We start from the raw sequence: 22918 nt of genomic DNA, 5'->3' as shown, positions 1-22918 counted from the left end.
TATATATAAAGCAATGATCAATAACATTCTGGTACAAAAGCATGCCCCACAACACACGCATAAAACTCTGATCCTCGGATCGGGCGGTGGCGTATCCTTCCTGAAGGCGCTGCCTTAGAGCTCACAGTTCGACGTATGCAGCTTCATGTGTCTTCGCGGTGGCATGTTCCCGGTTGAGCCCCCGGTTGCTCTTGTAGTGTTAGGGGTAGTGCTGCTGGGGTCAGCGCCTATATATCTTGTCTTGGGTGTGTGTGTCTTGTAGCTATTAGACCTTCACTTGATAACATCCAGAATCGGCAACAGAGGACATCCTGAAGGGAAAGCATTTGTGCCTACGCCCTATCATATTATGCAGCTTTCGTGTCCTGCTGACCCTCGCAATTTTGCAAACACCTCCCTCTCTTCGGCCACCATCCCGGCCCTCGCGCACGTGGCGAGGAACACTGTCACCGCCTTGCCCATCTCCTCCTCCCGTCCACAGAACAGGTCGATCACCTCCCGGCACCGCTCGTGCGAGGACATTGCCGTGTGTGTGTGGAGACCGTCTAGTCCCGCGTGGGCAGCAGGCGGAGTATGCATGGATGAGGGGAGGTCCGAGGACCACCCCTCGGCGGAGTGCGGCGGCATGGAGGGCGGCCACCAGCGCGAGAGAAGGCAGCGATGCGGCGTGGCGGAGGAAACGAGAGGCCGAAAGAAAACGCGGCCCAGACACAGGTACATAGCGCGTGCCGAAGTGTTTTACATACAAGCACGCGGGCAAATCAAAATTCACATAAGTTTTATAAAATATTCCCCTTTTTCAGAAAATGATCATGTTTTACCAAATAATGATCTAAATAAATATTCTGATTTAAAAATGTTACTTTCAAAAATAAATAAATTTTGGTGTGTTTCTTAAAAACAAATGAAAAAAACCAAGTAAAAACCAAAAAAGGTTAGAAACGAGAATGAAAATAAAGATCATTCCCTACAATATATTGTCCAATCCGGCATCAACTGTCGATCGGACGTTCCAAAGGAGGTCCTCACCTATTGCAAGCTGGTACCCGTGCTAGAGAATTCCTCTACAGCACGTGATACTATCCCTCATCTGCTCTGCAGTCTGCTCGGCCGTCCTATTAGCGCGCTCGCTCACTCGATCTGCCCGTGCACTCGCTGCTCCTCGGTTATCCATGAATTAAAAATTGTTACTTTCAAAAGAAGTTTGTAGATTCAAGAAAAGTTCATAAACTTGAAATGTGTTCATAATTTCCAAAAAAACATGATTTAGAAAAATGTTCCCAATTTTTTTAAAACAAATCACTAATTATAAAAAAAATATGGATATGAAAGTTTGTTTGTGGGTTTGAAAATTAATAAATAATTTGGAAAAAATCTTGAATTTTTCCACAAACTAAGAAGAGTTAATGAATTGAAAAATTATTAATAGGTTTGAAAAATGTTTCAGATCTAGAAACAAATCATAAGTTTAGAGAAACTAAACAAACTTCATAGAAAATATTCATGATTGTTCCATGGTTATGCCGGCATGCACCAGCGCCAGCTCCGACGTGGTGTCGTCGCTGGACCCCGTGGTTGTCGTCAAAGAGCTCAGGGGAGCTGGCCCGCAAGCCGTCCTCGATCCACCAGGCACGGCGGCTCTGCCAGGTAGTAGCAAGGGTGGTGATCTCGTGCTTCATCTCCATCGACAGGCTCTACCACAGGGCGTTCCTTCTCACTGCCATGGTTGATGTGGTGCAAGGGAGTAGGATGTGAATAGGATGTGTTGCGGTGTGGAGTTTAGCCGGGTGTGACAACTTTTAATAGCATATACTGGTGAGGCCAAGCGTCCGGGCCCTTCAATGCGCGACGCCGGAGTTGGTTCCTTGGACAGCGATCCTGCTTAATGACGGCATACGAACATGTGGGCATTGAATGGACGTGGTAGATATCTGTAACGTCCCGAACAACAAACGTCGCTCCAGCATTGAACAGGCACGGACAATGGGGGCATGGCGCGGGCGTCGTTCTTGACCGACGCGCAGCTTCAATGCCGGCGCCATTGAGAGGTCACATTTGTTATGTGCCGGCAGCAATGCAGAGCGGCCGCTCTATAGCGGCATGAATGCAGGCAGCTGGCACCGGGTGGGAACGCACGCGGGCGAAGGAGAAGATTTTTTCGTGGCTTAGGGTACTCCAGAGCGTGTGTGGCAGTGGTCCGGATGCCCACAAAGCCGCCTCACGCCTTTGTCTATGGTTTACGGGAAAAAGTGCGTCTGGACCACCGAGCGAACCGATACAGACCCGCGTTGGATGACTTTTGCGGTCCGAACGTATGCGGAAGGTTTCAAGGTCAGCGATGCCCTTAGTCCAATCATGGACCTCATCTACTCACTTAAATTTTAATATATAGATAGGGCATGCACACATTTGAAAAGTTAATTTTAACTATAAATTAGACCAATAAAATATATTCTTATGATTTAAAAATTATATCATTAAAAACTTCTTCCAAATATGAATACACCATTATATAACTTTTATCACATATATAACTCACTTTTTGTTTGTGTTATTTGTGATCAAAGTTAAATTTTAAAATGAATGTGTGCCTTACTAATTTGAATGGAGGCAGTATTCATTAGGCCAAACTTTCATAATATTTTCAATGTGCGGTATAGTGTGAGCTTCCAAGTCCTGCTTACCTAATGGCAATTTCGGTGGTTGTCAATACCGAGACCTTGAACCCTAGCTGGACAGGGATTAGGCGGTGCCCTTAGTTGTCACATGCTCAATTATGTACCACGCAAGTGTTGACTTGAGTTATATCAATCTTGGTGAGTACGATCGAGCTTTTCATCATTGCGACGAGGGGAATCCTAGTGCCCCGGCTTCGGCTAGTAGATAGGTTACAGTTTTTAGTCCTCCCTAATGCAATGCTCAGATGGATGATGATGCTTCTTCTTGGTGTTAGTCTTCCGTGCTCTGATCCTCCGCAAGTTCTTCCGTCGGGATAGATCAGACGAAGCTCCGGCGTACATTCTTCTCGGGGCGGTAAGGTTAGGGTTCCTCATCATGCGTATGACACGATGAGATTTTGTGTTAAGTTGTTCCTATGATTCAAGGGTTCAAAGATGACGACTGCAACTCTTGAGCACTGGTCCTTAGATGAATGTGCACGAATACTTCCAAGCCGTCATCAAGAAGGACATGCAAGATCCATTATGGAAGCAGCGAAAATAGCGTATCAATGACTCGTGCTAGCAGTGGCAGTGGTCGTTTGGTTCAGGGACCTCGATGTAATTTTTATTTGTTTGGGGTGATTTATACTTGTGGTGAACCATTACAATAGATTTGAGACCTTTCCACAAAATAATATTCTTATATATGCCTACTAGCTAGCTAAAAACGCTGAACTGAGCGATCGATAGCTAAAAACTACTGTTACCCATGAGTACCAGCATGGAACCACCCCGTATGTAATCATCTAATCTAGCATCGTCTAATTATTTCTAGTGGCCGCACGTAGGCAGTTCATGTGAGATATAAATTTGGGTGGGCTCGGACAATAATGTTGGATCAATCCCTGGATATCACACCGAGGAGAAGGAAGAACATGTTATGGTAATCTAGTTGTACTGGCCACGACTCTGTCCGTGGGATGGCGCGGGTAAAACGGATCATGGGCCGTGCAAGCTGCGAGTTTGTTATGCTTGAGAATAGAAGGAAGGAAACAGAAAAGACGCAGGTTAAGCGCGTCGCAAAAATCTCTCCGCTCACTGCGATCGTGCAGTTCTTCTTTCTTCTTTAGTTCGTCTCGTGTATGTGTGTCCACCTCGCGTGCGTGTGTTGATCCAGGTCTTGCTCTAACATTTGGTATTCAGAGCGTTGGTTCACGGAGGCGGAGCAGCGGCGGCGAAGATAGGAGGAGTTGTGGCGGCGGCGAGCAGTGATGGGCGATACTTCACCGAAGAGCAGCGGCGGCGGAAAGTACACGCCGCCGGCGAAGAGGACCGGGGATGACGACACAGGCGCAGAGGAGGCGATCGTGCCGCGTGCGCCGCCGATGACCGGGGGCGTCCCGATCCAGTACCCGATGCTCACGGACTCGAACTATGGTCTGTGGGCGGCTAAGATGAAGATCCTATTGCGTCCGTACGGCGTGTGGCCGGCGCTCGAGGGCACAGGCGAGTTTAACCAGAGCAGGGACGACGAAGCGTTTGCCGCGCTCTCTCAGTCTGTTCCCGACTCGGTGATGATGGCGGTGGCTGAATGCACTACTGCCCACGAGGCCTGGGAGGCGATCCGGCGCATGCGCGTCGGCGAGGACCGTGTCAAGAAGGCACGGGTCAAGCAGTTTAAGCGGTAGCTCGACCGCAAGGAGATGGACGACGGTGAGTCTGTCAGTGTGTTTGCGCAGAAATTGATGACGCTCGTTGGAGAAATCCTATCGCTAGGCGAGACGGTGTCAGATGAGTCGATCATTGAGGTCCTCTTCAACACCGTCCCGAGCCGGTTTGGGGACATCGTGAACACCATTGAGCAGTGGGGTGAACTCACTACCATGACCGTGTCGGAGGCGGTTGTTTGCCGCGCCGCGTTCGAAGAGAGCCAACGCGGGCGGCACTGTCACTCCGGTGGGAAGGAGGACCAACTGATGTTGATGACGCAGGCGCTTGAGCAGCTGATGAAGGGCAAAAAGGGGTCACCCGGAGCCGGCAGCAGTAACGCCGGTCGTGGCCGTGGAGGCGGTCGAGGTTGCGGCGCTGGCCGCGGAGGCCGTGGTGACCGTGGACAAGCCGGGCGCGGTGAGAGCAAGGATGCCAGGAAGCCGAAGAAGCACCGCAAATTTGACATCACAAAGGTTAGGTGTTTCAATTGTAATGAAATGGGCCACTTTCAGTCTGACTGCCCGGAGCCGAAGCGTGAGCAGGCGAACTTTGCGCAGGCAGAAGAGGTTGAAGATCATGCACTGCTTATGCTAGAGACAAGTGAGTTGATGCCTTCAGACCCCATCACCTCTGAACAAGTACTGTTGAATGAAGAGAAAGTGGCGCCTAAACTGACGGGTATCCACGACGTCGCTTGGTACCTAGATACAGAGGCAAGTAACCACATGACCGGAGATGCACATAAGTTTTCTGAATTGGATGAAACAGTGAAGGGAAAGGTGAGGTTTGGTGATGGTTCCGCAGTGTACATTTGTGGACGTGGAATGGTTCTCATACAATGTCTCACAGGCGAGCATCGTGTTCTGACCGATGTATACTTCATTCCTCGGCTCAAGAGTAATATCATCAGTCTGGGGCAGCTAGATGAAAATGGGTGCAAATATTCTAGTGAAGATGGGCTGATGAAAGTATGGGAGCGCCAGAGAAATGTCCTAGCTAGAGTAAGGAGGACTAAGAACCGGATGTATATCTTAAACATCCAACCAACAGAACATGTGTGTCTATTGTCGCATGCTAAGGAGCAATCATGGCTGTGGCATATGAGGTATGGACATGTGAACTTTAGGTCACTCCGAGCACTTGCAGCAGAGGGTATGGTAGATGGTATGCCGTACCTAGACCAGGTAGATAAGATCTGTGATGGGTGTATGATTGCTAAGCAGGGACGCCTCCCGTTCTCGGTTCAGGCCACTTACCGTGCAATGGAGCAACTTCAGCTCATTCATGCAGACTTGTGCGGGCCCATAACACCTGAAACGCCTGGTGGAAAGAGATACTTTCTTCTGGTAGTGGATGACCACTCTCGGTTCATGTGGATTACTCTATTGCGGAGCAAAGATGAAGCTCTCAATGTACTACAGAAAATACAGAAGGCAGCTGAACTTGAAAGTGGGCATCAGTTGAAGGAAATTAGAACAGACTGAGGCGATGAGTTTACCTCAAGAGAATTTATAGAGCACTGTGAGCAGCACAGAATCAATCACTTTTGCACGTCACCATATAGCCCACAACAGAATGGTGTGGTTGAAAGGAGAAACCAAACCGTGGTGGGCATGGCGCGTAGTCTGCTGAAAAGTATGGGGGTGCCAGCTCGGTTTTGGGGTGAAGTAGTGACCACTGCTGTGTATTTGCTGAACAGATCATTGACAAAGAGTGTCAAAGCCATCAGTCCAACATCTTCATACTTTTGGTTGTGTTGCTCATGTGAAAAAGGTTGGGCCCAGCGTGTCAAAACTCTCTGACAGAAGATCACAAATGGTCTTCATTGGTTATGAAACTGGCTCCAAGGCTTATCGCATGTATAACCCGAAAAGTAAGAAACTTGTTGCATCACGACATGCAGTGTTTGAGGAAGACAGGTGTTGGGATTGGAGCCTCTCGGGATCAGTGGAAAGTAGTGATGGAAGTTCATTTGTTGTCAGCTACCCAGAACAGATAGTTTGTGATAGAGGAGAGGTAGCAGAAGACATTGCCGCGATAGCAGATTCACCATGCAGAACTCCTACCATAGCAGCGCCTCAACCGAGTCATAGAACAAGACATGCCAACGACGGATCTGCAATCCCGTGGACCTAGAAGCCTCTCCGGTGTCCCCTGCTTATGCGCCCAGTTCTCCTAACACCCCGTACACCGAGCCTTCACAGGAGCCACAGGGAAGCGACTCCTCGATGAGATCTATGAGGAAACAGAGATCAAAGAAACAGATACCAAGTTATGCCTGTTCGGCCTTGAGGAGCTTAGGAATCATGATGAAGCTCTGAAAGAGACCTATTGGCAGAAGGCAATGGAAGAGGATCTAAGCTCCATTCATGAGAACAACACATGGGAGTTGTGCGATCTCCCGTAAGGGCACAAACCAATTGGGCTGAAGTGAGTTTACAAGTTGAAGAAAGACCCCACTGGAGCAGGAATCAAACACAAAGAGAGGTTTGTTGCAAAGGGTTATGTACAAAGATAGGGAATTAACTTTGAAGAATTTTTTGCCCCTGTCGCGCGCATTGAGTCCGTCAGACTTCTAGTTGCAGTGGCAGCTCAGTTTGGTTGGAAGATGCATCATATGGACGCTAAATCAGCCTTTCTTAATGGGGATCTGATTAAGGAGGTGTGTTTATGCCAACCTCCAGGCTTCGAAGTTGTGGGTCAGGACAACAAGGTGTGCGGACTGTGGAAGGCATTGTATGGTTTGCGTCAAGCACCGCATCCATGGAATTCCAAACTAGGTGAAAGGATCGAGAAGAGGTGTCTAGGGGGGAGGTGATTAGACACTAAGTGCTGAAAGTAGCAGTTTTTAATTTCATTAAGTTGAATTGGACTTTTGGCACAAGTTTAACAAACACAATACATATCAAGCAAGCATGCAAAGAGTATATGAGCAGCAAAAAGTAAAGCATGCACTTGCAAGGATGTAAAGGGAAGGGATTGGAGAATTCAGACACAATTGGAGACATGGATCTTTTTGTCGTGGTTCCGATAGGTTGTGCTATCGTACATCCACGTTGATGGAGACTTCAACCCAAAAAGGGTAAGGGCTACGCGAGTCCACGAAGGGCTCCACCCACGAAGGGTCCACGAAGAAGCAACCTTGTCTATCCCACCATGGCCGTCGCCCACGAAGGACTTGCCTCACTAGCGGTAGATCTTCACGAAGTAGGCGAGCTCCTTGCCCTTACAAACTCCTTGGTTCAACCCCACAATCTTGTCAGAGGCTCCCAAGTGACACCTAGCCAATCTAGGAGACACCACTCTCCAAGAAGTAACAAATGGTGTGTTGATGATGAACTCCTTGCTCTTGTGCTTCAAATGATAGTCTCCCCAACACTCAACTATCTCTCACAGGATTTGGATTTGGTGGAAAGAAGATTTGAGTGGAGAGCAACTTGGGGAAGGTTAGAGATCAAGATTCATATGGTAGGAATGGAATATCTTAGCCTCAACACATGAGTAGGTGGTTCTCTCTCAGAAAATGTAAGTTGGAAGTATAGGTTTGTTCTGATGGCTCTCTCCACGAATGAAGAGGAGGTGGAGGGGTATATATATCCTCCACACAAAATCTAACCATTACACACAACTTGCCAATCTCGGTGGGACCGAATTAAGAAACTCGGTCGGACCGATTCAGCAAATCCAGTGACCGTTAGGATTTTCGGTGGGACCGACATGCAACTCGGTAGGACCAATATGGTTAGGGTTAGGGCATAACGTAATCTCGGTGAGACCGATTACACAAACTGGGTCAAACCGATTTTGGTAATAAGCTAACCAGAGAATTGGTCAGGTAAATTCGGCGGGACCTATTCTCTAATCTCGGTGACACCGAAATGTTAAGAAAAGGAACCAGAGAGTTTACATTGCAATCTCGGTAGGACTAGTTACAGAAACTCGGTGAGACCGATTTTGGTAATGGACATACACAGAGAGATTACAATCCCATCTCGGTGAGACCGAGATCCCTATCGGTGAGACCGATTCGCCTAGGGTTTGTGGGTTTGTGGTAGTGGTTATGACATCTGAACTCGGTGGCACCGGATAGAAAGAATCGGTGGGGCCGAGTTTGACTTTTGGTTTAGGTCATATGTGGATGCGAGAAAGTAGTTGAGGGTTTTGGAGCATATCACGAAGCACTTTGAGCAAGAACCTCATTAAGCAACACCTCATCCCTCCTTGATAGTATTGGCTTTTCCTATAGACTCAATGTGATCTTGGATCACTAAAATATAAAATGTAGAGTCTTGAGCTTTGAGCTTGAGCCAATCCTTTTATCCTTAGCATTTTGAGGGGTCCACACCCTTTAGTCCATGCCACTTCATTGTTGAACTTATCTGAAACATACTAGGTAAAAGTGTTAGTCCAACAAGAGATATGTTGACATTAATTACCAAAACCACCTAGGGAGCACTTGTGCTTTCAATCTCCCCCTTTTTGGTAATTGATGACAACGTACATCAAAGCTTTAAATAGAGGATATAAAGTGAATAACAAGTAAAGCTTTGGAAAGACATGTAACATGCATAGGCTCCCCCTACATGTATGCAATCATGTGAATATGGAAAATAGAAGCATGCGAATGCATAAACATGACAGAGTAGGCAATGTGTTACATGTATCTTGGCTATATGCATCAGAGCAAAGAATTGTGGGAAATGTACCTTCATGTTCATGAGTCCTTCTTGCAAACAGTATGTACGTCAGCAAGAATTCCTCATACACATGACTGTGATGCATATACTTACCTTGTGGTCTTGAGTTGGCTTAGGATGGAATGAACCAGTGAAAATAAGGTTAGACAACACAGATGCATCTACTAGCCAGAGCAAACAAGAAGAAACCACAAGAGTACCAAGACTGGGATGACATGTAGAGAGTGAGTACTAAGTACCACATTGGATATAGACATGCCCCCAAAGGTAAAGATGTGAAAATAATTTCAAGAATTTCTTTCCCTTGAAAGTCTTTCTCCCCCTGAATCTAGCATGAGATACTGGGAGAATATAGGGAACAGAAAATCAAAGCTCAACGAGACAAAAGAACAGAGCTGAGCTAATGCAAATAAGCATATATGGACATGTCTTTCCCCTCTAGAAGACATGTAACTTCTCTCCTCTTGAACACCAAGCACCTGGGATCCTTGAAGATTACTCTCTCCTAGAGTATTCTTACCCCTAGAGATATGATTAAGCTTTGATGTGATCTCTCTCTCCCCCTTTGACATCAATTTCCAAGAAGGGTCTTCTGGAAGTTGTCGTGAATGGGTTTGGTCCTTGAGTCACAGCACAAAGCAACAAGGTAAATGTGATGCTAGTAGAGGACAAGATTCATTGAGTGGAGATGGATCAAAAGTAATGCAGGAATAAGTGGCAAAATGTTTTTCCTGTAGTGAAATCGGTTGCACCGAAAGGATTCGGCTGGACCGAAATCAAAGGACCGATGTGACCGAATTCAGCACAGAGAAAAACTATTGTCACCTCAGCTCACTAGACAAGTAAGATCTCACAAAGATTTGCAAGGAATTGGATACAGGGAATGCAGAACAAAATAGAAAAGAAAAGAAGTCTAGATGATTTTTTTTTTGAAAGGGGAAACAAATATGCATGAGACGAATGCAAGAGCACATAAAAGAACATACGAGAACTTCATCTAGAATTGGTCGGTGACGGAGTCACCTATGTTAGAGTATATTGACTTAGGAGTCAAGTGAGATCACTTGATCATAGGTCATACTCATCGTTTAAGATCAAAATGGGGTTACCATTTTTCGTCTAAGCATCTTGATGTATTCACATCTTGTCGAGTTGCTTTGACTCATGACTTGGAGTAAAGCTTCTCTAAGATGGAATAACATACCTTGGGTGGTGGTGTTGATCATGATCATGTAGTTGAACTTGTGTGGGTTGCTCAAGATTGATGTAGCTCATCAAGAGTTGGGAGCACCACTTGGAGTTTGAGTTCATCTTCCTACATGGGTTAGTTTTTGCAAGGAAGAGCACTTGTGTATCCAAAATGACAATCATTAAACTCAACATAGAATTTGTCAAAGGATATGTGTGAATGGTTTCGTGCTTCCTTGTCTTCAACTACCATTACGTAGAGACTTGGTGATGTAGATATTGCTCAAGATGTGAGTAAGTTGGAATCTCACAGAGTTAGATTCATCCAAGTACCTACAAGGGTTAGATAACATGCAAGGTGCAAATATATCCAAGATGTAAAATCATCATCATAAGAGAAATATCAAGGATTAGTTATAAGCTCATGTCTTGCATGTATCCAATGGAGTTCCTACTCCAAGTTTGAAGCATCAATGATGTTCAATTCACCTCTTAACCTGCAAAACACTTTCTCATCAAGTGGTTTGGTGAAAATATCCGCTAATTGTTTTTCGGTGTGAACATGCTTAAGATTAATGTCCCCTTTGGCAACATGATCTCGAATGAAATGATGATGAACTTCAATATGCTTAGTTCGAGAGTGTTGCACGGGATTGTGAGCAATCTTGATAGCACTTTCATTGTCACAAAGTAATGGAACATGTTTCACATATATCTTATAATTTTTAAGAGTTTGGGTCATCCAAAGTAATTGAGCACAACATGAACCATCGGCAATGTATTCCGCTTTGGCGGTGGATAAGGATACCGAGTTTTGTTTCTTGGAAGACCAAGACACAAGAGATCTACCAAGGAATTGACAAGTACCCGAAGTGGACTTTCTATCAACCTTGGCACCGGCATAGTCCGAGTCAGAGTAGCCAACAAGATCGAAAGAGGCCCTCTTAGGATACCAAACGCCAAAATTTGGTGTATGAATTAAGTATGTCACTATCCTTTTCACGCCCTTAAGATGACATTCTTTAGGTGCAGCTTGATATCGTGCACACATGCACACACTTAGCATAATATCGGGACGTGAAGCACATAGATATAACAATGAACCAATCATAGAGTGATAAACCTTTTGATCGACTGGTTCACCATCTTTGGTCAAATCAAGATGTCCACTAGTAGGCATGGGTGTAGTCATACCTTTGCATTCTTGCATATTGAACTTCTTGAATAAGTCCTTGGTGTACTTTGTTTGAGAGACAAAAGTACCTTCCTTAGTTTGCTTGATTTGCATCCCAAGAACGAATTTGAGTTCACTCATCATTGACATCTCAAACTTCTCCGACATTAGCTTTCCAAACTTCTCACTAAATTGAGGGTTAGTTGATCCAAATATAATATCATCGACATAAATTTGGCATACAAATAATTCTCCATTGACCCTTTTAGTGAAAAGAGTAGAATCAAATTTTCCAATTTCAAAGCATTTTTCAATAAGAAACTTGGTTAAGCATTTATACCAAGCTCTAGGAGCTTGTTTAAGTCCATAAAAGCTTGTAATTTAAAAACATGATTCACAAAAAATGAAAAAAAACATGGGTTGAAAAATGCTCACAAGGATTTGGAAAAAAGTTTGTAATTTGGATAATTTCACAAAATTTGATCAATCACATAAATGAGAAAATTTCACGCATTTAAAACAATTTTCAGAGAAATTTGGAAAAGGGAATCCAAAATTGAAAGAAGTTCATGGATCTGTGAAAAGTTCACACATTTTATAAAAAAGATGAAACCGGTAAAGGAAAGAAGAAAAACAAAGCAAAAAAATTGAAAAACAATACGAAAATTCCGGTGGGTGAAAACCAGATGAAAACCGCCCAAAAACAAATGCAGTATAAATCATTAGCTTCCCCAACAAACTGTTGGATAACAGGACCTACATGGGCCCACCCATTTATACATATATAATGCACTGAAGGGTGTGCGCCGGTTAGCGATTTGTACTATATCACGCGGTCAAGGCATGGAATAGGAACTGGGCGTAGCATTTGATGCATAAGTGCAAAATACGATTTGCCACCGCACTCAACCAGTTTTCTGTTATTTTTTCCATGTGTGCTCTTCTCTCTAATGTACTGGGATAGACTTTTTTCTATGTTTTGTCCCCTCTTAATATTTGTGTCTTTACTTTTTATTTTTTTTTCTCTCAGTCCCATCTTTCATTGTGTACATAAAATAATGCTCCTACAGTTTTTACAAAATGTTTATAATGTGATTTGAAAACTTTATGTCATATTTTGTAAAAACAACGTTTGCTGGAACTTAAGAAATGTTCACAATGCGTTAAGTAAACATTAGGCATGTCCTTTAGTAAGTTTGATTTCTTTTTAAATTTAGTTTATTTTTAATTTTGCTTTCCTCATTTCTCTTTTCGTTCCATTTTTCCTTTCCTATTTTTTATATTTTCTTTTGGTTCCTGTTTAATACATGTTGAACATTTGCAAAATGCACACTGATCATTTTTTAATACAAAGTGAATATTCTTAAACACACGTTTGAATATTTTCTCGAGTGTTCCACTCATACAGTTGTCCACTCATCCACAACTCGGTATGATTCTTACTTACACATAGTGTTTTTTAGGGTCAACTTACACATAGTGTTGTATGTAATGAATTATTATTCAATTTTTTCTTTTGCACAATCACTATGTCTAAGTAGTTTTCTTTTGTCCTGTTGCTATGGTGCTCTGTTATGATTGATGTGAATTGTTTGTTATGATCTGATGTTGTCCTTTTATGCCAATTTATGTGTGTGTACATATGTTGGATCACACTTAAGAGCTAGTAATATGTAATCATGAGTATGCATAGGGTGGCCGGAGGGGCATATATTACCGTACATGAGTATATGAGTCAAAACATATGGGATAAAGAGGATCCATAGATATTAATTTTCTGGTTGGGTTTACCATAATGGATTCTCAGTATTTTGGATATTTTATGAGGGTTTCAATCATTAGTGCATGTGAGTCAATTGATTTTGAAGCATATTAGCATAGACATCTCCCACATATAAAACCGTAAGTATGTCTATCAATTATAATATAGTATTTATTTTTGCAGCATATTAACATAGACCTCTCCCAAACTCGCTTTCATTTACTTTATTTCATATTTAAGTTTTAGTGCCTACCTTTTATTTACATGCACTTTATAATCATACTACCTCATTTGCATTGCAGTTTATATTTTGTTAGGGAATCTAGGTCAATCAAACATTAGATATACGAAAGGTTGTATCAGTGGCCTATAGAGCCTGAGAGAACATGTACGAAAGGTTGTATCATTGATTAATTTTAAAATTTATATTATTTTTTCTTTTCCGTTTCCCATTTCTTTCTTTTCATTTTTCCTTTTTATATTTGACATGTACATGTGTAGTTTCTGTTTGGATTCACAGAGATATAGCCACTGTTGCATTGATTGATTTCAGTCCCTTTGCCCATGAGAGGTAAGTATTACCAGTGGCAAGAGTCGCCCTAACTGTCATTGGTCAGCAGACGGCTAGAAGATGTTTCTGTAGTAGTGTGGGTTCCCATCCGCAGTGATTGTGAGATTGCTTCCTTCGGGAGCTTGTAGGGACCTAATTGCAGTCTGCATCCACTATTGAGGGTCCTTCTTGCCCAAGTCAGGGTCTAGTTTGTAGTTTTTAATTCACTTTGGGTCATGATGCAAGTTTCTTTGCATAACTGCTTCATACTTAATAAAGCAACAAGTCCTTAGGGACCCATCCTCTCTTAAAAATGGTAAAAATATTTATTTCGATTGCAATTGTTTTTGAAACAGAGGAATCATTGTATCATGGAACACACGTCACCGCACTCATTGTATAATTGTGGTTCCCATCCGCGCAGGTGTCATACTGCCCAAATAATTTTGGTGCCGAGGGCAAAGAGTTGGTTTAGTTAGTCTTGATTCACCTTGCAAGACTGAGATGCCTGGCTTATCAACTTCCAGCTCCTTATTGCTATCAGCGTTGGAATCACAACCCATGGGGAGTTTGCACCAACGAAATATGTCCAGAAGTAGAATGGACTGGCGCAGAAGTTCATGCCGTCTAAGTAGGCGGTAATGTAGAAAATCAACATTGAGTAGAGGTGGCTCATAGATACACTGAACTGTAGAATGTAGTTGTAGGACTTTCTGGAAGCAATAGCGTAACTGCAAGAAGAAAATTTTTGGTAAGATAAAATAAATAAAATCTACAATTAATGGCATCTATCTAGTCTAGTACTATAAATCTATAAAGCACAGTGTTAGAAAATAGAGAAGCATGCTATTGTTCTTTAAAAAAACTAGAGAATACCTACTGCGTTGCTGCATGAATCGATTGCAATATACTTCAGTTACTTGATTATATGACAAATGCATAGTTCTATTAATAATATACAAACTAAAACTAAAAATGAATATTATATATTTGTGTTGATTATTGTGCAGTCTAAAAATATTTTGAATATAAATGGCATAATATAATGGAAAACTTTTTCCCATGCATGTTGAATGGACCTTTGATGTGGTGTCATGTGTGGTGAGGTGGTGTCATGCATGAGATCAACTAATAATGGGAACTTTTTCTCATGTATGTTGTGGTTGGCCTTTTATGAACTGGCATGTGTGCATGTTAGGATAACATAGGTAGTGAGGATGAACCACTTAGGTTTATATGATATGTGTTGATATAGTGAACCATCGATTTTTTTAGTAAATTACAACTGCTAGATCTACAAACAATATTTAAATATATCGTGTGTACCTGATAGAACTTTGTATCTTACAAAAAAAACCAATCGGTAGATCACCTTTGTTGCATGTAGACATATCTCACATGAACTTTTTTGTACGCACATGTTGGTTGCAGGTTGATCTATAAATGGTGAGTACGCCTAATTTTAACCTATTAGTCTTCAACGCAATTACCAATGCGGCTATAATCTAACGCAATGGATCGATATGCGATTGGAAGCCGATAAGAGAACTATCACGGAGGGAAATACTCCTCTTAACGTAAGTAACATACTCCCTCCATTTCTTTTTAGTCTACATATAAGGTTGGGTCAAAGTCGAACTTTGTTACCTTTGACTAAATTTGTAGAAAAAAATATGAAGGTTCATAATATGAAATCAATATTGTTAGATGCATTATGAAATTAATTTTCATACCATATAACTTTAGTATTGTAGATGTCAATATTTTTTCCTACAAATTTGGTCAAACTTTACAATGTTTGACTTTGACCAGATCTTATATACAGATTAAAAAGAAACGGAGGGAGTATTATGCCAAGTAGGCAATTAGTACTGTTGGTGATGTACACCATATGTTAGGGGCAATATGTAAAAGAAAACGATAGAGGAGTAATTAGGCGACAATATGAGCATCGATGGAGGAGTAAGTAAATGAGAATTGCCTACGCAAACCAAATGCTTGAGGATATGTGCTGGACATTTATTTGTTTCTTTTTGTTTTTTCGTTAAGGATGGACTCAACTGTATATGCAACCAAGAACCATGCGATTACTACATCTTGGAACTTTAGGACTCCTTTGGTTTACAAGAATTTTGTAGGAATTTGAGAGGATAAGAATTTTGTGGGAAAATTTTCTTTGAAGCCATTTGATTTACAGGAATAGAATATTATTCATGTACATGATAGAACCAATCCTTTGTATTTCAAAGGAAGAAAAACATTTGTCTAGACCCAATGAAAAAAAATCATATATCATGAACCAAATAATATCTCTTTCTATGATTTCCCTATTCTCATGATATTCCTATACTATGAATCAAAAGGAAGCCTTAGAAACAAAACTGGATTCATTCTGGTGGTCCAACAAATTTGTTGAGCTAGCCAGAAACTAACAGATCAAGCAAAATTTAATCTTTGTTGTTTTGCCGGGAATCGACAGTGTAGTGAAGTGAAAATGAGTAGTAGTAAAATGTAATAAGGTGACCTACACAGCAAGAAGTGATAAAGGGCCTTGTAGAAAAACCGCAATGACTTCGACCGCGGTGGTTGTGGTGTCCCCGGTGGCATATCTGGAGTCAGCCTTGCTGTACTCTTTCCCTGAAGATGTAGCATGCATGCAGTTAGTTACTCCAAAAATTAAGATCGTCATTTCGAGATAATGGATACGGTGGGAGGATATAATATTCAGCAAGAACTTACATATTTCATAAAAAAAAACTGGGATTTTCCTTGGTAAGGTAATTGGGGGTGAAGAGCAAGGATGCTTCAATGATTAGGTGCGTCAACCCAGTGATTGCCCACCAGCACATGAGGAATCGAGAGGCCGAAAGAAAACGCGGCCCAGACACAGGTACATAGCGCGTGCCGAAGTGTTTTACATACAAGCACGCGGGCAAATCAAAATTCACATAAGTTTTATAAAATATTCCCCTTTTTCAGAAAATGATCATGTTTTACCAAATAATGATCTAAATAAATATTCTGATTTAAAAATGTTACTTTCAAAAATAAATAAATTTTGGTGTGTTTCTTAAAAACAAATGAAAAAAACCAAGTAAAAACCAAAAAAGGTTAGAAACGAGAATGAAAATAAAGATCATTCCCTACAATATATTGTCCAATCCGGCATCAACTGTCGATCGGACGTTCCAAAGGAGGTCCTCCTATTGCAAGCTGGTACCCGTGCTAGAGAATTCCTCTACAGCACGTGATACTATCCCTCATCTGCTCTGCAGTCTGCTCGGCCGTCCTATTAGCGCGCTCGCTCACTCGATCTGCCCGTGCACTCGCTGCTCCTCGGTTATCCATGAATTAAAAATTGTCACTTTCAAAAGAAGTTTGTAGATTCAAGAAAAGTTCATAAACTTGAAATGTGTTCATAATTTCCAAAAAAACATGATTTAGAAAAATGTTCCCAATTTTTTTAAAACAAATCACTAATTATAAAAAAATTATGGATATGAAAGTTTGTTTGTGGGTTTGAAAATTAATAAATAATTTGGAAAAAATCTTGAATTTTTTCACAAATTAAAGAAGAGTTAATGAATTGAAAAATGTTTCAGATCTAGAAACAAATCATAAGTTTAGAGAAACTAAACAAACTTCATATAAAATATTCATGATTGTTCCATGGTTATGCCGGCATGCACCGGCATCAGCTCCGACGTGGTGTCGTCGCTGGACCCCGTCTCCATTGTGGGGTTGTCGTCAAAGAGCTCAGGGGAGCTGGCCGGCAAGCCGGCCTCGATCCACCTGGCACGGCGGCTCTGCCAGGTAGTAGCAAGGGTGGTGATCTCGTGCTTCATCTCCATCGACAGGCTCTACCACAGAGCGTTCCTTCTCACTGCCATGGATGATGTGGTGCAAGGGAGTAGGATGTGAATCGGATGTGTTGTGGTGTGGAGTTTAGCCGGGTGTGACAACTTTTAATAGCATATACTGGTGAGGCCAAGCGTCCGGGCCCTTCAATGCGCGACGACAGAGTTGGTTCCTTGGACAGCAAGCCTGCTTAATGACGGAATACGAACAGGTGGGCATTAAATGGACGTGGTAGATATCTGTAACGTCCCGAACAACAAACGTCGCTCCAGCATTGAACATGCACGGACAATGGGGACGTGGCGCGGGCGTCGTTCTTGACCGACGCGCAGCTTCAATGCCGGCGCCATTGAGAGGTCACATCTGTTATGTGCCGGCATCAATGCAGAGCGGCCGCTCTATAGCGGCATGAATGCAGACAGCTGGCGCCGGTTGGGAACGCACGCGGGCGAAGAAGAAGATTTTTTCGTGGCTTAGGGTACTCCAGAGCGTGTGTGGTAGCGGTCCGGATGCCCACAAAGCTGGCTCACGCCTTTGTCTATGGTTTACGGGAAAGAGTGCGTCTGGACCACCGAGCGAACCGATACAGGCCCGCGTTGGATGACTTTTGCGGTCCGAACGTATGCGGAAGGTTTCAAGGTCAGCGATGCCCTTAGTCCAATCATGGACCTCATCTACTCCCTTAAATTTTAATATATAGATAGGGCATGCACACATTCGAAAAGTTAATTTTAACTATAAATTAGACCAATAGAATATATTCTTATGATTTAAAAATTATATAATTAAAAACTTCTTCCAAATATGAATACACCAGTATATAACTTTTATCACATATATAACTCACTTTTGGTTGGTGTAATTTGTGATCAAAGTTAAATTTTAAAATGAATGTGTGCCTTACTAATTTGAATGGAGGTAGTATTCATTAGGCCAAACTTTCATAATATTTTCAATGTGCGGTATAGTGTGAGCTTCCAAGTCCTGCTTACCAAATGGCAATTTCGGTGGTTGTCAATACCGAGACCGTGAACCCTAGCTGGACAGGGATTAGGCGGTGCCCTTAGTTGTCACATGCTCAATTATCTACCACGCAAGTGTTGACTTGAGTTATATCAATCTTGGTGAGTACGATCGAGCTTCCCATCATTGCGACGAGGGGAATCCTATTGCCCCGGCTTCGGCTAGTTGATAGGTTACAGTTTTTAGTCCTTCCTAATGCAATGCTCAGATGAATGATGATGCTTCTTCTTGGTGTTAGTCTTCCGTGCTCTGATCCTCCGCAAGTTCTTCCGTCGGGATAGATCAGACGAAGCTCCGGCTACATTCCTCCCGGGGCGGTGAGGTTAGGGTTCCTCATCATGCGTATGACACGATGAGATTTTGTGTTAAGTTGTTCCTATGATTCAAGGGTTCAAAGATGACGACTGCAACTCTTGAGCACTGGTCCTTAGATGAATGTGCACGAATACTTCCAAGCCGTCATCAAGAAGGACATGCAAGATCCATTATGGAAGCAGTGAAAATACCGTGTCAACGACTCGTGCTAGCAGTGGCAGTGGTCGTTTGGTTCAGGGACCTCGATGTAATTTTTATTTGTTTGGGGCGATTTATACTTCTGGTGAACCATTACAATAGATTTGAGACCTTTCCACAAAATAATATTCTTATATATGCCTACTAGCTAGCTAAAAACACTGAACTGAGCGATCGATAGCTAAAAACTACTGTTACCCATGAGTACCAGCATGGAACCACCCCGTATGTAATCATCTAATCTAGCATCGTCTAATTATTTCTAGTGGCCGCGCGTAGGCAGTTCATGTGAGATATAAATTTTATAACACCTGCCTAACCATGTGATATAAATTTTATTTCTGTCCGTGGGATGGCGCGGGTAAAACGGATCATGGGCCGTGCAAGCTACGAGTTTGTTATGCTTGAGAATAAAAGGAAGGAAACAGAAAAGACGCAGGTTAAGCGCGTCGCAAAAATCTCTCCACTCACTGCGATCGTGCAGTTCTTCTTTCTTCTTCAGTTCGTCTCGTGTGTGTGTGTCCACCTCGCGTGCGTGTGTTGATCCAGGGCTTGCTCTAACATTTGGTATTGAGAGCGTTGGTTCACGGAGGCGGAGCAGCGGCGGCGAAGATAGGAGGAGTTGTGGCGGCGGCGAGCAGTGATGGGCGATACTTCACCGAAGAGCAGCGGCGACGGAAAGTACACGCCGCCGGCGAAGAGGACCGGGGATGACGACACGGGCGCAGAGGAGGCGATCGTGCCGCGTGAGCCGCCGATGACCGGGGGCGTCCCGATCCAGTACCCAATGCTCACGGACTCGAACTATGGTCTGTGGGCGGCTAAGATGAAGATCCTATTGCGTCCGTACGGCGTGTGGCCGGCGCTCGAGGGGACAGGCGAGTTTAACCAGAGCAGGGACGACGAAGCGTTTGCCGCGCTCTCTCAGTCTGTTCCCGACTCGGTGATGATGGCGGTGGCTGAAAGCACTACCGCCCACGAGGCCTGGGAGGCGATCCGGCGCATGCGCGTCGGCGAGGACCGTGTCAAGAAGGCATGGGTCAAGCAGTTTAAGCGGTAGCTCGACCGCAAGGAGATGGACGACGGTGAGTCTGTCAGTGTGTTTGCGCAGAAATTGATGACGTTCGTTGGAGAAATCCGATCGCTGGGCGAGACGGTGTCAGATGAGTCGATCATTGAGGTCCTCTTCAACACCGTCCAGAGCTGGTTTGGGGACATCGTGAACACCATTGAGAAGTGGGGTGAACTCACTACCATGACTGTGTCGGAGGCGGTTGTTTGCCGCGCCGCGTTCGAAGAGAGCCAACGCGGGCGGCACTGTCACTCCGGTGGGAAGGAGGACCAACTGATGTTGATGACGCAGGCGCTTGAGCAGCTGATGAAGGGCAAAAAGGGGTCACCCGGAGCCGACAGCAGTAACGCCAGTCGTGGCCGTGGAGGCGGTCGAGGTTGCGGCGCTGGCTGCGGAGGCCGTGGTGACCATGGACAAGCCGGGCGCGGTGAGAGCAAGGATGCCAGGAAGCCGAAGAAGCACCGCAAATTTGACATCACAAAGGTTAGGTGTTTCAATTGTAATGAAATGGGCCACTTTCAGTCTGACTGCCCGGAGCCGAAGCGTGAGCAGGCGAACTTTGCGCAGGCAGAAGAGGTTGAAGATCATGCACTCCTTATGCTGGAGACATGTGAGCTGATGCCTTCAGACCCCATCACCTCTGAACAAGTACTGTTGAATGAAGAGAAAGTGGCGCCTAAGCTGACGGGTATCCACGACGTCGCTTGGTACCTAGATACAGAGGCAAGTAACCACATGACTGGAGATGCACATAAGTTTTCTGAATTGAATGAAACAGTGAAGGGAAAGGTGAGGTTTGGTGATGGTTCCGCAGTGTACATTTGTGGACGTGGAATGGTTCTCATACAATGTCTCACAGGCGAGCATCGTGTTCTGACCGATGTATACTTCATTCCTCGGCTCAAGAGTAATATCATTAATCTGGGGCAGCTAGATGAAAATGGGTGCAAATATTCTAGTGAAGATGGTCTGATGAAAGTATGGGAGCGCCAGAGAAATGTCCTAGCTAGAGTAAGGAGGACTAAGAACCGGATGTATATCTTAAACATCCAACCAACAGAACATGTGTGTCTATTGGCGCATGCTAAGGAGCAATCATGGCTGTGGCATATGAGGTATGTATATGTGAACTTTAGGTCACTCCGAGCACTTGCAGCAGAGGGTATGGTAGATGGTATGCCGTACCTAGACCAGGTAGATAAGATCTGTGATGGGTGTATGATTCCTAAGCAGGGACGCCTCCCGTTCTCGGTTCAGGCCACTTACCGTGCAATGGAGCAACTTCAGCTCATTCATGCAGACTTGTGCGGGCCCATAGCTGTTGGAGAACGTAGCAGAAATTCAAAAATTTTCCTACGAATCACCAAGATCTATCTATGGAGAGACCAGCAACGAGTAGAAAGAGAGTGCATCTACATACCCTTGTAGATCGCTAAGCGGAAGCGTTCAAGTGAACGGGGTTGATGGAGTCGTACTCGTCGTGATTCAGATCACCGATGATCCTAGTGCCGAACGGACGGCACCTCCGCGTTCAACACACGTACAGCTCGACGATGTCTCCCACGCCTTGATCCAGCAAGGAGAGAGGGAGAGGTTGAGGAAGACTCCATCCAGCAGCAGCACAACGGCGTGGTGGTGATGGAGGAGCGTGGCAATCCTGCAGGGCTTCGCCAAGCACCTACGGGAGAGGAGGAGGTGTCACGGGAGGGAGGGAGGCGCCAAGGGCTCAGGTATGGATGCCCTCCCTCTCCTCCACTATATATAGGAGCAGGGGAGAGGGGGGAGGCGCAGCCTTGCCCCCTACTCCAAGAAAGGGGTGCGGCTAAGGAGGGGGGAGGAGTCCATCCTCCCCAAGGCACCTCGGAGGTGCCTTCCCCCTTTAGGACTCTCCCCTTTTTCCTTTATCTTGGCGCATGGGCCTCTAGGGGCTGGTGCCCTTGGCCCATGTAGGCCAAGGCGCACCCCCTTCAGCCCATGTGGCCCCCCGGGGCAGGTGGCCCCACCCGGTGGGCCCCCGGGACCCTTCCAGTGGTCCCGGTACAATACCGATGACCCCGAAACTTGTCCCGATGGCCGAAACAGGACTTCCTATATATAAATCTTTACCTCCGGACCATTCCGGAACTCCTCGTGACGTCCGGGATCTCATCCGGGACTCCGAACAACATTCGGTAACCACATACAAACTTCCTTTATAACCCTAGCGTCATCGAACCTTAAGTGTGTAGACCCTACGGGTTCGGGAGACATGTAGTCATGACCGAGATGTTCTCTGGTCAATAACCAACAGCGGGATCTGGATACCCATGTTGGCTCCCACATGTTCCACGATGATCTCATCGGATGAACCACGATGTCAAGGACTCAATCAATCCCGTATACAATTCCCTTTGTCTAGCGGTATGGTACTTGCCCGAGATTCGATCGTCGGTATACCGATACCTTGTTCAATCTCGTTACCGGCAAGTCTCTTTACTCGTTCCGTAACACATCATCCCGTGATCAACCCCTTGGTCACATTGTGCACATTATGATGATGTCCTACCGAGTGGGCCCAGAGATACCTCTCCGTTTACACGGAGTGACAAAATCCCAATCTCGATTCGTGCCAACCCAACAGACACTTTCAGAGATACCCGTAGTGTACCTTTATAGCCACCCAGTTACGTTGTGACGTTTGGCACACCCAAAGCACTCCTACGGTATCCGGG

General features: G+C 44.3%; 1 pseudogene; it reads right to left on the bottom strand.

Moving 5' to 3' along the window:
• Positions 1 to 14216: 14216 nt before the first annotated feature.
• LOC123114583 (probable 3-beta-hydroxysteroid-Delta(8),Delta(7)-isomerase) lies at positions 14217 to 17592 on the bottom strand (annotated as a pseudogene).
• Between the last annotated feature and the right edge of the window lie 5326 nt (positions 17593 to 22918).

This window comes from Triticum aestivum, chromosome 5B (genome assembly GCF_018294505.1).
Source record: "Triticum aestivum cultivar Chinese Spring chromosome 5B, IWGSC CS RefSeq v2.1, whole genome shotgun sequence".
Classification (NCBI taxonomy): Eukaryota; Viridiplantae; Streptophyta; class Magnoliopsida; order Poales; family Poaceae; genus Triticum; species Triticum aestivum.
This window is presented reverse-complemented; position numbering and strand designations above follow the sequence as displayed.